This window comes from Lontra canadensis, unplaced genomic scaffold (genome assembly GCF_010015895.1).
Source record: "Lontra canadensis isolate GAN:19392208 unplaced genomic scaffold, GSC_riverotter_1.0 scaffold6, whole genome shotgun sequence".
Classification (NCBI taxonomy): domain Eukaryota; kingdom Metazoa; phylum Chordata; class Mammalia; order Carnivora; family Mustelidae; genus Lontra; species Lontra canadensis.
In genome coordinates this window covers 29,173,515-29,179,108 of record NW_022631000.1, presented here as the reverse complement: position 1 = coordinate 29,179,108, position 5,594 = coordinate 29,173,515, and the positions used below count along the sequence as shown (strand labels likewise).

At 38.3% G+C, this 5,594-nt stretch overlaps 1 pseudogene; it reads left to right on the top strand.

Annotated features, from left to right (window-relative positions):
- The first annotated feature begins 4,356 nt into the window (after window positions 1–4,356).
- On the top strand, window positions 4,357–5,164 carry LOC116864783 (annotated as a pseudogene).
- Window positions 5,165–5,594: the final 430 nt, after the last annotated feature.

Sequence of the window (5,594 nt, the reverse complement as noted above, 5' to 3'; positions counted from 1 at the left end):
GGTCCTGGGATCGAGTCCTGCATTAGGGTCCCTGCTGGGTGGGGAGTCTGCTTCTCCCTCGCCCTCTGCCCCTGCTCATGCTCTCTCTCTCTCTCTCTATCAAATAAATAAATAAAATCTTAAAAAAAAAGAAAAAAGAAACAAATTTTACCTACTTCTTGCAACACCTTTGAACAAAGAAGGAATGCAGAATGAATAGTACCAACCAGGTGAGTGATGGACTTTATGAAAGACTGTGCAAAAGAAAAAAAGAGAGAGAGAGAGAGAGAGAGAGAAATAAAAAACCAGACTCTTAAATACAGAGAACAAGCTGGTGGTTGTCAGAGGGAAGGTGGGGGGAGGGATAGATGGAAGAGGTAAAGGGGAGTAAGAACACACTTATCCTGATGAGCACGGAGTGATGGATAGAATTGTTGAAAAAAAATGAAAAAGCAAAAGAAGAGGCTGTGCTACTCTAAGTGTTTATTCATTTCACCTGTTGATTAGAGGAATTTATTCTCCTTTTAATCAACTTTTGAACAAGGTACAAATCAAATCAATACCTGCCGCAGCAGCCGTGGGGATACATTTTTCAGATGTTCCTTTAAGAGAACCTGCTGGGGGTGCCTGGCAGAATGACAAGCCCAGCTGCCACATCCTCCCTGAGCCCCACTCTTCTGGGCTGGGGGCAGCCATTGACTGAATGAACTCTCCTGAGGTACCAGGGTACCAGCACTGGTCTTCCCTGACTGACACAGGATTCTTCTCTCAGGCAACTTTTGCACAGAACCTCCCCATCAGCCCGGTAAGGCTTTCTGAGAACTGCTCCAGGGTCTGAGGATCTTCCTCTCCGATCTTTCCTTCCTCCTCTACCTTCGCAGGTAGCGGACCCGATCACAGTCGGACCCTCTCCCTGTCTCTTCCTACCCCTATCTCCCTCTGTCCTGCACAGTCTTCTCCTCAATAAACCTCTGGCATGTAAAATCCTGTCTTAGCACCTGCTTCTCTGTGCATCTGAAGTGACACACATGTACATTGTTAAAAATGACCAAATCCAGAAGGGCTTAGACGAAGTAGCAACAGTTCCCTGCCCCCCCATAACCCCTTCCCCCCAGTCTTTCACATGGGAAACACTTTTAACACTTTCTTTTTTCTAGCTCTTTTGACAGTTATTATATCTCTAGAAGAATATATTTGTCACATACTGTTTATTATGTATTTTGTTATTATTTGTTATATATTTTATATATTTGTGTTATATATATTTTATGTATACATATATTTTTCTACTTCTATCAACTATTGACAGTATCTCTTGACTCTTCACTTTGTGAAGTGAACATATAAATGTCCTTATTCTTTCCTTCATCTCATTTCCTTCTTACCACAATCAAATGTGTCATTTTAACTTTCGTTGTCAAGAAAGAAAACATGAATCTTGTTCTACCACCAGACCTAAGTCTTCCTTTTGCCTGGCCTATGGATTGATTCCAAAAGCTGAGAAATGGTCAACAGTGTGTAATATAACATTTTTCTATGTAAAGATTGCTCACAGGTCAGCCACATGGTATATTACGATTACATAACTTTTTTACATAGTCTTGTGTGTTTCTTGGAATTTGTAATTGTCTCTTTCATCCCACCCCATTTCCTGCATTGCTGCATTTTTTACAACTTGATATCCCAACTTCTTCAAGATAGTATCAAATCTCTGAATTCTTTCTGGTCATATACATTTTCTTTCCAGACGCATTTTGGAGCCACCAGCTCCAAACTGGACCTTTGTGTTCTTCCTTTGGTGAAAAGTTGTACCCTAGGTCTTCTTCCATTTTCTCCTGATTGACCTAATTGTTTCTTGAATCCACATTTTTTAGTTTTCTCTCTTATTTTGCTGGAACACATCCTTGAATCACTTCCATAGAAAAGGGGTATGGGGAGTAAACTTACTGAGTCCTTCAGTGACTTCGAATAACTTTATCCTACTCTCAAATTTAATTAATAATTTGATTGAATATCGATTTTTTTCACTCAATATAATTTTCTCTCAGAACTTTGAAGGTAGAGTCCCATTGTCTTGTAACATTTGGCATTGCTAAAGAGAAGTTTGATGCCAATCTGATTTTTTAAAAAAAGAAGACAATTTGGTTTTTTTTCTCTGAAAATGTTTAGATTTTAAAAAACCTTTGATATTCTGATAAGGATTGCATTAAATGTGTAGATTGCTTTGGGTAGTATAGACATTTTAACAATATTTGTTCTTCTAATCCATAAGCATGGAATGTCTTGGTGGGGATGCAAACTGGTATAGCCACTCTGGAAAACAAAGTTAAAAGTAGAACTATCCTACAGCAATTGCGCTACTAGGTATTTATTTACACAAAGGATAGAAAAATACTAATTAATATGGATACGTGAACTTCAGTGCTTATAGTAGCATGATCTATAATAACCAAATTACAGAAACAGCCCAAGTGTCCATCCTCTGATGAATGGGTATATATATATATATATATATATATACACACACACATACATATATATGAATATTATTTAGTCATAAAAAAGAATGAAATCTTGCCATTTACAACAATGTGGATAGAGCTAGAGCATATAATACTAAGTGAAATAAGTCAGAGAAAGACAAATACTATATAATTTCAGTCATATGTGGAATTTAAGAAAAAAACCAAATGAGCATATGGGGAAAAGAAAAGAGAGAGAGGCAAACCACAAAATAGACTCTTAACTATAGAGAACAAACTGCTGGTTCCCAAAGGGGAAGTGGGCAGGGGCTGGGGGGGGGGTTCGAGGGGAATGGGGGAAATAGGTGCTGGGGATAAATGAGTGCACTTGTGACAAGCACCAGGTGTTGTATAGAAGTGTTGAATCACTAAATTGACACCTGAAACTAATATTACATAATACGTTAATGAACTGAAATTTAGATCAAAACCTTAACAAAATTTTTGATATTCTAAAATTTTTATCATTCTGTGACTGAGGTTCATTTTTCATTTACTGTGTCTGGCATTACAGCATTTTCTTCTCTCTTTCTTCAGTCTAGAGACTCATGTCTTTCAACCAAGAAGTTGAGGAGGAGTGAAGACTGGCATTTGGGGGCCATGCTGCTAGGAAAGTCAGTGTAGGTTTTTTTTTGTGTAGGTTTGTTTTTTTTTTTGTGTAGGTTTTCCTTTCATTTTGTCTGTTCTCTCTGGAACATCTCGTCATTGGACATTAGCCTCTTGGATTTACACTTTACACTTTAGCCTTTCTTTCATGTTTTCATTCTACTTGTATTTATTTTTTTTTCCTCAGCAAATTCTTTGACTTTATACTTCACTATGTTTATCAAATTTCTGCTTAAACTACCCTATTTTTAATTTCTAAGAACTTTTTATTTTTGAGCAATGGCTTTTTTTTAATCTTATTTAGTTCTTTAATTATAACCTTGATTATTTATTAAATTCTCTCTGAGGTTACTACTTATAGTTAAGATATAATTTTCTAGTAAATGTTCTTAAAATATGCAAATTTGTGTATATTTTATATGGACATTGAGTCCGGACATATCCATGGACATACATTTTCAAGGGTTGGCCTTTGTAAAATCTACCAAGAGACATTATTTTTCCTCCTGGGTAGATGTAAATTTCTTCAGCATGAACTGAATTTTCAAAATATGGCGCCCACATGTTCAGAGTATGTACTTCCTCACTGAACTAGACCAGCTGCTGCACTGAGTTAGCCTTAGTGAAAGTTGTTTTTCTCCTTTCAGAAATTTGGGAGGTCCTTTCCTTTTTATTGTATATTTATATTCTGCCTGTCACTTGATGATCTGGGGCCAAGTGGCCAATACTGGAATAATGTTTGACTGGAGACAAATGGGGAGATTTAACAACCAGGACAAAAACTCTTGCAAGGGTTTGGAGACTGATTGATATGGTCCCTCAGAGCCTTCCTGGACATGGAGAGTAGTGGGGGAGGTCATTAACCTGGTAGTTGGCCCTCTCAGCATCTGACTTTCTTCTAGACAGAATAGTTGGGTGATCTGACTACATGGTAATTCAGAGATTTAAAAGTGTATTCAAGTTGACAAACTATGCATTAAAATGTTAGCCATGCTTATTTCTGGGTTTCAGCATCTGGGATATTATATTTCCTTGTTAAAAAATATATATATCTGGGGTGCCTGACTGGCTGAGTTGGAAGAGCATGCAACTCTTGATCATGAGTTCAAGCCCCATGTTAGGCATAGAGAGGACTTAAAAAAAGGAAAATTAAAAAAAAAAACATAAAAAATTAAAAACACATATCTGGAGTAATTAAAGCCTCTTCCAGACATGCGTCTGCCCTTGTTTCACTGACTTTCCTAGCAGCATGGCCCCCAAATGCCAGTCTTCACTCCTCCTCAACAGAAAAAACTGAGATTGCCTCCTGACCCCAAGCTGGAGGCAACAACCACTCAGCACTTCCTGAAGGGAGAAAAAGAACAGCAAGAAGTGATTGAACATGTTGATGGAGTACAAAATGAAACGGTAAGCTAGTGCGATTTTGAAAGTAGAGCCAAAGTATAACAAACTCCGCCAAACAATTTTTTCAGAAGAGGTCATACTTGATTGCCAAAATCCAAAATTCTGGGGTAACAACATTTGTCAACCATCCATAAGTGTCTGCTGCTTAGAGAGGAGGAGGAAGAGGTACTGCCTTATTTGACAAGAGTTGAAATGACAGAATGTGAAGATATTAAATCAGGTTACAGAACAGATTTTTATTTTGATGAAAACCCTTGCTTTGAAAATAAAGTTCTGCCCAAAGAACTTCATCTGAATGAGAGTGGTGATCCATTTTCAAAGTCCACTGAAATCAAACGGAAATCTGGAAAGTGGTCAAGGAAATGTTCAAGGCAAACACAGAGTCAAGCCAGCAGGAAGAGGCAGCATGAGGAACCAGAGAGCTTCTTCACTGGTTCACTGACCAGAACTTTGACGCAGGTGCACACCAATTAGGAGAGGTCATCAGAGATGATATCTGGTCAAACCCATTAGAGTAGCACGTGGCTCCTGATATGGATGATGAAGGGGAAGGAGAAGAAGATGATGACAAAGAGGAAGGACTGGAGCATATTGATGAAGAAGGAGGTGAAGATGAAGGTGATGACGAGGGGAAGGAAGGAGAAGTTGACTAAAGGAACACTAAAGGTTCTAAGCTTTCTTTTTTAATTTTCTTCAGACCCTCAGAGCAAGTTGCAGTCTTTTTTTTTTTTTTTTTTAACTCTTGTGCTCATTTGCCCTGTTTTTTGAAGTCCCTTTTCTTTCCCTTTATATTATGGTTCTCAACTTATTTGGGAAGGGAGGGGGAATACCTTGAGCAAAAAACAGTGGGAAAGAATCTCTACCCATTTCTGTTCTAAATTCACATTTATCCCCTCCTGTCTCAACAAAACTTTATGGGATCAACACCACTGTGTCTGTGGGAAAAAGAAAAACCGCCTGCTCTCTTAGCCCTGCTGGAAGTTGGAGTGTGGTAGGCCCCGGTGTAGTATAGTATGTAGTAGTGCATAGACATCCAGCTTTTTCCCTCCTTTCTCTGTATATTGGGCTAAGACATTACACTGT